Raw genomic sequence first — 11,905 nt, forward strand, 5'->3', positions numbered from 1 at the left:
CAAGCACTTGGCTGAGGGCGTAGGGGAAGGGTGGGTGTCTGTGCCCCTTGAATAGCCCCTGTCCACAGTTGATGCAGACCCCATGCATTATGCAGCACACAGAGCACTCAGAAAGGGCCAGGATTGTGACAGCAGAACAACTCTGCACTTTTTTTCATGGCCCGTGAATGTTTAACCACAGACGGGACAGTGACAGGCCAGGGCAATGGGAAACAACATCCACCTCCCTTCTCTTTATTGACTGTATCGAGAGGAATTCTGAGGTTGGAGCAGGCAACCATACGGTTCTTTGTGAGCCAACATCCAACCAGTCACCTGGCTCTCAACGAACAAATTCACGTTGTAAATGCTGCTGCCTGCCTTGGTCTTCTTCCCCCCGTGCACTGTCCTCCCTCACCAGTCGCTCTACAATTGCTCCAGGCCTTAGACCCCATCTGAACATGTCTCTACATAGTGGAGATCAGTAGCGCATGTCGTCTCGGATTTAAGGGTCCAGGATGAAAGAGACGGCCGGTATTTTTCGTCTCCCATGTCATCAATGCTGGAGCAGGATGATGAACTGACCCTTCACTTGATGAACACCCTGATTATCCTCACACGAAGGTGTTTGCTTTTCACGCTGTACACAAGGGGATTCATCAGGGGAGGAACAAGTAGGGAAATGTAGCCCAGGAGAATCTGAAGCAAGGGAGAAGAGCCCTCCCCAAATCTGTGTAACAGAGAAAGGCCAATCATTGGTGTGTAGAAGAGGAGGACGGCACAGAGGTGGGAGATGCAGGTGTTCAGGGCCCTGAGGCCCTCCGCCTGGGACGTGATGCTCAGCACTGTTTTGAGGATCATCACATAAGAGAGAAAGATGAGTAGCGAGTCCAACCCCTCCGTCAAGAGAGCAACAGACAAACCATAGATGCTGTTTACTCTGATATCTGAACAAGCCATCTTCATGACGTCCTGGTTTATGCAGTAGCAATGGGAGAGGACATTCGATCGACAATATCGGAACCGTTGAAGGAGAATAGGGAGTGGAAGCATTACAGCCACCCCTCTTAGCACACACACCAGTCCCATCTTGCCTATTCTTGGCAGGGTTAAGATGGAAGCATATCTCAGCGGGTCACGGATCGCGATAAAGCGGTCAAAGGCCATCAACAAAAGCACAGAGGATTCAGTGCATTCAAACAAGTGGATGAAGAACAGCTGGGCAAAACAGGCATTGAGGCTGATCTCTCTAGAGTTAAACAAGAATATACCCAGTGTCGTCGGCATGGTGGATATCGATAAGCCAAGGTCTGTGACGGCCAACATGGAAAGGAAAATGTACATGGGCTCATGGAGGCTTGGATCTGTTTTTATAATGAACAGAATGACTGAATTTCCTACTATGGATATAACATACATTAAGCAGAAGGGAATAGAGATCCAGAGATGGACGTTTTCCTGCCCAGGTATCCCGGTGAGAAGGAACACTGCAGAGCTGAATTTGGTGTCATTGACAGTTGACATAATGTACTGGGGAGGTCTGAGGAGTCCTGAACTTTCCTTCCTAAAAGGAAAATGGACAGGAGACTGGATGACATTTAGCGAGACATCTTTCTACTCTCAGTGCAAGTCTAGAGACGCCCAGCAAAAACATAATCTTGGATTTACACAACAAATAGGAAGATAAGCATTGCCAGAGTGCATCAGACCCATAGTCCATTTAGACTAGTATCCAGTGGCCAGTTCCCGATGCTTCAGAGGAAGTGGAAGACGCCCTGCAATAGGCAGCTTTGAAATAACCTTAACCCACTAATTAGACAAATTTTGCGGTTCAAATCAGGAAGGTTTAGAGCCCATCCAAGTGTTTTTGAAACAATCCTCACTGCTGTAAATGGATTTTCTGGTTAGCCATATAAACATCCTGTCCCTCTTTGAATCCCGCTAAACTCTTGGCCCCATTGATGTCTTGTGGATGGGAGTTTCGCAGCCTACTTGAGTGCTGTGTGATTTTACAATTGTGACTTTCCCACAGACACACTTTCTGGCCCTCCACTTCTGAATGTGGTCCATTGTATTATGAGATGTGTGTAAACACATGGCAAGTGCATGGGAAAAACTGTAATTGAATTCATCTGTCCTGCACTGAAGCTATTTATAAATGTGTTCCATTGTCTCATTGTATATACTTTTTAAATTTCTCTACTCCTGAGAGTCCAAATTACGCCACTGCCTCTTTGCAGTACATGACATACATTCTTAGGCACAAGTTCTTAATTCAATAACATTTCCTTGAATGTCATCACCCCAAATTTATATGTATAAATTCAATCAGAACAGGACTCTTTTAACTTTCCCTTACCAACTGCTCCTGGTGATACACTCTGACCCCCCCAAAATCCCTCCAAGAGGAGCTGAAGTGCTTTGCCTGGCCTATGTTGACTGAATCGAGAGAGGGCAATCATCCTATAGCCTTCTCTTCATCCTCTCAGGACCTGTGTCCTCTTCCCATGCAATGATCTGTAGATATTTGGGAAGTTACAAGCTAACACAGATAGTTACTTCAGTTATGAGGATGTGGGGATAACGACACATATGGGTGATAGTGAAAACACTAGGTTTGCACTATTATCCGTAAGTAAGTAACTTGAACATGTAAGTTACTTCAGCCCTGCTCATGTAAGTGGTAGTGGGTGCAAATTATATACAACCACTATTACACTCTCCTTTCCTGCACCTCAGCTCTACTCTCCTGAAACACAGACCAGTGGTTCTGTTCTCTCAGGACTTTTTGGAAAGTCTTGCACATTTATTGCAGAGGGATTGTGTTCGTGACCCTAAATGTAAGTGTTAGAAACAGCTACTGCTCAGTTACCAGGTGGCGGAATCCTACAACTCTCCACTGAACAAAGAGTTAATAGCACAAAGCTGTTGCAAACAGTATGTGCAGTACTTCTATAATACTTTCTAAAGTGAAAGCCATTAAGCAGTAAAGTTACCACTGCTCCTTCCTGTAGAGATTACAACAACTCTCCTGCTGGCTTTTGATATAGAGGCATGTCACGGAAGTTTGGTTTCTAATACTTGTATTACAATGAAAAGTTTTGTGGTAACAGGCATTGGGATCCGTATAGAAAATATCCATTCCCAGAGCTGTCAATCTCTAGTACATAGTAACCCCAGCACTTGTTATTCAAGCACAATGATGGTTTGCAGGAAGTGGATTTCAAAGTCAAATGCATGAGTATTCATGGAAATGGAACTTCATTTCACACAGGCAAGTAGTCTATTGCTCGCTCTCTCTCTCTCTGACTGTCTCTGGCCTGTATTCCTAAAATACGTAGCACCCTATAACGGTATTGGGAGAGACATGGAGCTGAGATGCAATAATGAATGTGTAGGTTAAACCGAGTTCTTGGGATGTTTGCTTATAGCTATATTGGGTTAACTACTGGGATGGTTCTGTTATGGCTCTATTGGGTGAAACCAGTATGGCTCTTCTTAATTTAAAGCAGGCTGCTGGAAAACAAGAAGGAAGGGAAGCAACAGCTGAAGAAAAGCCGTCTCTCAGTCAGCACTTCAGGGAGGATGAGACAACACTAGAGTTACAAGCTGGGAAGAGCCTATTTCCAGGCTCTAGCCACATTATCCAGCTTGTTTTGCCAGTTCTGAGAGTCTGTTGAGAGGTGGGGCAGCTGTTGCTGTGCAACTTTTCAGACTGACAGGCACAGACACCGCTGGGGAAGTCTTAAGGCTCTCGGCCTGTCTTGGTCCCCATTAGAGAGGTAGGAATTGGAGTCAGATGCATTCAGACTGATTTTTGAAAACCCTCCTATTCTCCCATATTATGCTTTATTCCTACAGTTGACATTAAACAGAACTTTGGTTCAAGAAGGCTGGCTGGTCACTCGTCTCACCACTACTCACAGCCTCCCAAAGGGAAGAACCACAGGTGCCGAACCCACCTGTACCTGTAGGGCAAGCACAGTCAAGCTGCAGTGTGCTCTACCCTTGGGGCCTGTTTGAGGGTGGGAGGATCATGGGCTCCTGTCCCAGGAGAGGACAGGGTACGAGGCCTGACATGTGGCATTCGGAGATCAGAGAGGGGGAAGAGATGCCGGTAGCCCGGGAACTCTAAGGGGTATCTACAGGACAGAGATTCTACAGCCCTCAGCCAGTCAGGAAATACAAATATGGCCCATCGGACCTTTTACCGGAGAGCAAATTAGCTCTGAATTCCTGCGTTCACAATTAGCCTGGAGAATAAAACCTTTGAAAATGCATTTGCTGATTAAATTTCGAGGAGCAAATAAACCTGAGGCAATTTGGGAACTAGTCACTGATATTCTGTGCGGCCTCCTCTCGCTCAGCCCCTGGCAGGATCAGGCCCAGGGCACATGGCACCTCTAGAAATGGGAGCCATTGAAAAATCCTGACTCGGGGCATCGGGGTTTTAACACTCCGAGATTGTTTTGAATCTCTTCGTAGCTTAAATAACTGAGTGTGCAGCATATGTCAGATTTCTGTGTAGCTTGAGCAACCCACCATGGAGCATGGGCAGCTGTAGTGGAGGGGTTCCCAAGCTACCTAGCGCTGCCTGCCCTCCAGCCCTGTCACTGAGTCACCCTAACAGCCCAGCTGAAACTTCTGCTGCTGCACAGAACATCTGCCAAGGTAAACAGCTTGCAGCCTTTCCCCTTCACTGCACATTTTAAAGATACTGAAACCTTTCAACTTACCCAATTCCTGCTAGAAGGGGAGTCACTGACCCTGGAGGTCTTCACCCTAAAGGACAAGGAGTCATCAGAGAGGTTGCATGGGCAGCAGGCAGTATCTGTTCAGATAAGAGGGCAGCCGTCTATATGAAGCATGCCTGCACATTCCCTTGGGGGCCACTTGGCCATCAGGGAAACTCAGCTACTTGGCTTCGCGTGCACCAGCCCTAACCCCTGTCACAGCCAATGGCAAACTGCAGGAGGCCAAATCACAGGGGATGTGTGATGATGCTACCCACCTGGACTGCAGTGCCAGCCATGCTAGAGAATCTATTCCTGGAATACAGGCTTTTCATCACTGCTTCTATGGTTCTGATTTGTCATATGGATACCTTGGGGGTGGCTGAGTGGTAACAATGATGCTGTCACAACTGTACTCTTGCTGAAATGAAATAAAATAAATTATAATAAAATAAAAAGAATAAGAATATAGGACCAGATTTCTCCCGAGCAGCCCCCTTTCTTACATTGCAAACCAGGGTGCAGGCCAGGGAAGGGAGATTCCACAAGGCTCCCTACATGGAAATATCTCTCGGATCATTCCTATAGGAAAGGTCCCTTCCTTGCTCCCTGAGGATGAAAAGGGACCCAGGATCCAGGGATTCCCAAAGTTATGCCTCTTGTCAGTGTTCCCTCCCCACTCTGAACTCTGGGGTACAGATGTGGGTATCTGCACGAAAGACCCCCTAAGTTTCTTTCTACCAGCTTAGGTTAAAAACTTCCCCAAGACACAACTCCTTTCCTTGTCCTTGGATGGTATTGCTGCCACCACCAAGTGATATAGACAAAAGGAGCACTTGGAATTCCTATTTCCCCAAAATATCCCAACAAGCCCTTCACCCGGTTTCCTGGGGAGGCTTCAGAATAATATAGCAACCAATTGCCTTTACTAAAAGTACAGACCAGACCCTTCATTTTTAGGACACTAAAATCAATCAGGTTCTTAAAAGAAGAACTTTTTTATAAACAAAAGAGTAAAAGAAGCACCTCTGTAAAATCAGAACTGAACGTAACTTTACAGGGTAAATAAAAAGATTTTAAACACAGAGGATTCACCTCTAGGCATAGTTTCAAAGTTACGAAAAACAGGAATAAAACCCCCTTTTAGCATAGGGAAAATTTTCAGAGTAAAACAAAAGATAACCTAATGCATTTCCTTGCCTTTACTTACAATTTCTTTAATTTTACATGTATAATTTCAAAGTATCTTTTCAAGGGATGGTTTATCTGCTTGGTCTCTCTCTGTCCGAGAGGGAACAAACAAAGAGAGCACAACCAAAACCTCCTCCCCACCCCAGATTTGAAAGTATCCTCTTTTCCCATTGGTCCTTCTGGTCAGGTGCCAACAAGGTTAATTGAACTGATTAACCCCTTATAAGTAAGTGATTCTGTACCTCTGGCCAAGAGAGATTTTATATTACTGCATACATAAAGGTTGTTACCCTTCCCTTTATATTTATGACACACATACCAAATAACAGACAGTGCTGGACAGCCTGTTCCACACTGGCTGTGATTTCTTCCTGGAGCTCTAGGAGAAAACGGAGTTAATAAGACACATTCACCTTTAGATATACTACTGATTATATAAAAACTAACAATTTTCTGCACATTTCAAGGACAATTTAACCAGTTGATTCTGGGAAACTTTCACGAGAGAGTGCATCAGCCACTTTGTTAGAAGCTCCTGAAATGTGTTCTATTTCAAAATCTTGGAGAGCTAACCTCCACCAACGAAGTTTTTTATTATTTTTCTTGACGGTATGAAGCCACTGCAGCGCAGCATGGTCCGTTTGCAGGTGGAAACGCCATCCTCAAACGTATGGATGTAGCTTTTCCAGAGCATACACAATGGCGTAACATTCTTTTTCGGTGATTGACCAGTGGCTTTCCCTCTCTGACAGTTTTTTTGCTGAGAAACACGAGAGGATGGTATTCTTGATCCTGTCCTTCCTGCATTAAAACTGCTCCCACACCACACTCGGACGCATCTGTGGTTACTAGGAAAGGTTTTTCAAAGTCTGGGGCCCTTAGGACAGCATCAGACATGAGTGTCGCTTTAAGCTGGTTAAAGGCCTTCTGACACTCTTGAGTCCATTGAACTGCATTTGGCTGTTTCTTTTTTATCAGGTCTGTCAGTGTGGTGGTGATTTGGCTGTAGTGCAGTACAAATCGCCTGTAATATCCAGCCAAGCCTAAGAAGGATTGGACCTGTTTCTTTGACTTTGGGACAGGCCACTTTTGGATAGCATCCACTTTGGCCTGTAGGGGGTTGATAGTTCCTTGACCCAACTGGTGTCCATGATAAGTCACTCTGTTTAGGCCTATTTGACACCTTTTAGCCTTAACAGTTAGTCCTGCCTCCCTTATGCACTTGAATTAGAAAATATGGCCACATTGTCAAGATAGTCGACTGCAAATTCTCCCAATCCGACTAGGAGACTATCTACAAGTTTCTGGAAGGTGGTGGGTGCATTTCGCAGCCCAAAAGGGCGCACATTACATCAATACAGCCCTTCATGGGTGATGAAGGATGACCTTTCCTTGGCAGATTTATCTAGTGGTACTTGCCAGTACCCCTTGGTTAAGTCTAAAGTAGATATGAACTGGGCACGTCCCAGTTTCTCCAATGGCTCCTCTGTGTGTGGTATTGGATAGTTGTCTGGGCGAGTCATGGCATGTTTATCATACCAGGACTTTTGCTCTTCCTGAGCATCTTTTAGGTTTTCTCTAGCTAGGGCTAAAGAGTGTCGGAGGGTGTTTTGTAGGTTGCTTACAAATCTAGAATGTTAGATCCTGGAGAAGGCGTAAACCCCTCCCATTGCTGCTTCACCAACTGTAATGGCCCCTTAACCTCGCGGCCATACACTAGTTCAAATGGTGAAAACCCTAAACTGGGATGTGGTTCAGCCCTGTAGGTAAAGAGCAACTGCTGCAACACTAGGTCCCAATCATTGCAGTGTTCATTTACGAATTTACGTATCATGGCCCCCAACGTTCCATTAACATCTCCACCAGGCCATTGGTTTGATGGTGGTAAGGGGTGGCAACCGAGTGGTTCACCCCATGAACTTTCCACAGGCTTTTCATGGTCCCTGCCAGGAAATTAGTTCCCAAATCTGTAAGGATGACGGAGGGCCACCCTACCCTGGCAAAAATGTCTGTTAATGCCTGGCACACACTTTTAGCCTGGTGTTGCTTAAGGGTACAGCTTCCGGCCATCGGGTAGCAAAATCCATGAAAGTCAGTACGTACTGCTTTCCTCTGGGTGTCTTTTTCTGGAAAGAATCCAGAATATCCACAGCTACTCGCTGAAATGGAACCTCAATTATGGGGAGTGGCTGGAGAGTGGCTTTGACCTGGTCTTGGGCTTTTCCCACTCTTGGTCACACCTGTTTTGCACAGCTGTTCTTCATCCACACACTTTCGTTCATTGAATCCTCCGTGCTTTTGTTGATGGCCTTTGACCGCTTTGTTGCGATCCGTGACCCCCTGATATATGCTTCCATCTTAACCCTGCCGAGAATATCCAAGATGGGACTGGTGTGTGTGCTAAGAGGGGTGGCCTTAATATTCCCACTCCCCTTTCTCCTGAAACGGTTCCGATACTGTTGAGCCAATGTCCTCTCTCATTCCAACTGCCTGCACCAAGAGGTCATGAAGATGGCTTGTTCGGATATCACAATCAACAGCATCTATGGCTTGTTCATAATAATCTCCACGGTGGGGTTGGACTCACTGCTCATCCTCCTATCTTATGTGATGACCCTCAAAAAGTGTTGAGCATTGCATCTCATGTGGAGCACGTCAGAGCCCTGAACACCTGTTTCTCCAATGTTTGCACTGTCCTGCTCTTCTACACACCAATGATCAGCCTTTCTGTGTTACACAGATTTGGAAAGGGCTCTCCTACCTTGCTTCAGATTCTCCTCGGCTATGTCTACCTTCTGGTCCCACCCCTTATGAACCCAACTGTGTACAGCGTGAAAAGCAAACACCTTCATGCAAGGATAATCAGGGTGTTCATCAAGTGAAGTGTCACTTTGTCACCCGAATCTAGCACTGTTGACACAGGAGATGAAAAACACAGACCACCTCTTCCATCCTGGATGCTTACATCTGACATGACATGAGCTACTGATTTTAACTCTGTAGAGAGAGGTTCAGAAGTGATCTAAGGCCTGGTGGAATAAGAGAAGGGATGGTGAGGGAGGACAGGGAATTGGTGGAAGGAGACCAAGCCAGGCAGCAGCATTTACAGAGTGACTGTGTTTGTGGAGAACCAGGGGACTGGTGGGATGTTGGCCCATAATGATCCATGTCGGTGGCTGCTCTGACCTCAGAATTCCTGTTGATACAGTCAATAAAGAGAAGGGATGTGGACATTGTTTTCCATTACACCTGGCCTGTCACTGTCCCGTCTGTGGTTAAACATCCACGGGCCATGAAAAAAGCTGCAGAGCTGTTCTGCAGTCGCAGTCCTGGCCCTTCCTGAGCGCTCTGGGTGCTTCGTGATCCATGGGACTGCACCAGCTGTGGACAGGGGCTATTATTTGGGCATAGACACCCACCTTCCCCTACGCCCTCAGTCAGGTGCTTGTGACTGAGTCATGTCAGAGACATAATTAATGCAGGAGCCCCAAGAGAATCCATTAAGGCAGCCCCTCCCCCATTGATGGCTCTGTACACTGCACATCTACTGAGCCCACCCCATCCAACTGTAATGCTCCCAAGGCAGAGCAGAGCTGGATGTGTGAATGAGGGACTGACACACAGGAGTCCTGGCAAAAGACGCAGACCCAGGTTCCCTCCCTGGCCCCAGTTGCTTGCAGAGTGGTGGAAACAGGCCTCAGCTCCCCCACAGAGGCACAGCTAGTTCCTAGCCCCACCCAGCCCATGCAGTGTAAGGTGACCACCTTTTCACAAGGCAGAAGCAAGTCAGAGGCAGGAGCCCCCACTGTGACCCACACTCCCCCTCTTCTCCTGAGGCTCCTGCCACATCTTTTCTCCCCGCGGCTCTGCCCCCTGCTCATCCGCTTCCCCCAAGGCTCTGCTCACTGGCCCGGCTGGAAGCCAGATCCCGACTATCATAAGAGCTGCACAGTGAGCCACTGTGAGGAGCCCCTGACCATCCACCTGTGCTGGTCAGGGGGTTGAAGGGCCCAAGAGCAGCCCCAATCCCATTTCTCTGCCTCCCAGGAGGCGCCTCCCAGGAAGCACCCCCCTGAGGCTCCCCACAGTGGCCTGGGCTTCCTGGGCACCTCTTACAATCAGCCAGCCTCAACCTGGCTGGGCTGCGGAGCCCTGTGGTCTTGGCACTGGTGTGCGACACAAGAGGTCTTGATTTGATTCCATTGGCTGTCTCTGGGCCTCTGTACAGGTGGATAATAGCCCTGCCCTGTCTCACAGAGGTGGCAGGAGGATAAATACAATGGACATGGGCTCCTCATCTTGATGATCTGGCTGGGTTAAAGCAGTCTGAGGCAAAGGTCAGCTTCACACCTTGGCCCTGTAACATGGCCACAGCTGAGCACTACGGTGACTGGGCCCAGACTCACAGAGGTTTCAGCAAAGACTGTTTCCACAAGAAAGGGGCACACAGATGAGAAGATAGTCTCAGAGACACAGGGAGAATAGGCTCGTTTCCAAGAGATCCTTGGTTTCCCAAAATAATGTAAGTTGGTCCAGTTCTGTTTCTCTATCTCCATAGTGAAGCCTGTCTAACTTAGCTTGTAGTGATACATGAGATAGATTAGTATAGACAAGTGACAGCTGCCTTTTTTTAAGTGTTTAGTAGAGATGGGGTTGTTGTTCCCAGCTCAAATATAGGGACAATGGTGAGATTACACCCAAGAAAGGAAAGGACATGATTTAGAGGGTAATGAAATCATATATCCCAGTTTTACTTGATGGCTAGAAGTGAGCTTTTGTACTGCAGGCACAGCATGCAGAAGAATAGGAGAGGGCAGTGCAGAACGGGGAAGAAAATTGTCAGCTTGTGACCTCCAGAAGAAGAAAGGAGAACCCATGTACCCCCAATGCAGAAAGAGGCAAGACACTGTTTTCAGGCTCTCTGTACAGGTACTACATCGGAGAATGGTTTGGGAGAGTCATCGGAGGGAAGAGAACAGAGGGAGACCCCATCAACCAGAAGGCATGGGTTATATTGTCCTAGAGATGGGGGTTCCATGACCACCACTCCCAAGAGGAGGAGATGAGTGGTGGTGGTTGGGGACTCCCTCCAATAGAGAGCTAGCAGCTGGCATGTGGAGCTTGGCTTGGGTCACTCCCATGTCTATTAAGAATGTGCATGACCTTGCTTACCCGGTGTGTACATGTCTCATGCCTGACTAGGGGAGGAGACTCTCTGAGCTGTGCCTGAGGAACCCAGCAGCTCTGTGAGCCCATCACTGTTATGTCCGGCTGTCTGTAGTGTAACCCTGTTCCTTACAACACGGGGCTCTGCAGGCAAGTGCAGAGGGAAACAGCGTCTCTGCAACTGTTGGACTGTGTGACCACTAACTAACCCTCAGTGCCTGCGTTTGTAGGTGCTCTGCTTGAGATCCTGCCAGCTGCGCCAGCTCCTGGGATTTCATCAGGAGTCTCGCACTATTTCCTGTCTTTCTTAAAGCCCCAACTTCTGGAATCAAGACACTGCTTGGGAATCTCACCTTTCAGTTTTGACAAACCTGGCTGGATTCTCTGCTGTCCCAGCAGAGCTCCCCCGTGTGCTGCAGAGAGCAGGGATGGCAAGGGGCCAGTTAAAGTGGTTTGATTCTCTGGCCTGTTCTCCCCCTGCATCAGTGGAGTTTAGAGCAGCCTGGGGGCTGGGCTGACCTCCACACGTTGGTAACGGCTTCCAGGAGTACAGATCACTCCGGCCAAGTCTGAATTCCCTGTGGTGCCGTTCTGCGCATACCTGAAGCTCATGGGTGGCACGAGCCTCTTCTTGGTGGGGAGGGGCATGAGAAGATCCTTAGCCCCCCTCACTACGAGACCCTGCTCCTGCTCCTCTTTCCCCCAAGTCCCCACCACCCACCCAGGGCAGCTGGAGAGTCCGGGGTTCCCCATCATGGCCCTTTCTCCCTGGGAGGCTCTTACCATGGCTTGGCTCTGGCTTCCGGCCTGTCTAGTGGATGGGATTTGGGGGGAAG

The 11,905-nt window shown here is 47.8% G+C and overlaps 1 pseudogene; it reads right to left on the minus strand.

Moving 5' to 3' along the window:
• Window positions 1–567: 567 nt before the first annotated feature.
• Window positions 568–2,460, minus strand: LOC113409135 (annotated as a pseudogene).
• Window positions 2,461–11,905: the final 9,445 nt, after the last annotated feature.

Source organism: Terrapene carolina, unplaced genomic scaffold, assembly GCF_002925995.2.
Source record: "Terrapene carolina triunguis isolate 2854851 unplaced genomic scaffold, T_m_triunguis-2.0 Scaffold30006, whole genome shotgun sequence".
Taxonomy (NCBI): domain Eukaryota; kingdom Metazoa; phylum Chordata; order Testudines; family Emydidae; genus Terrapene; species Terrapene triunguis.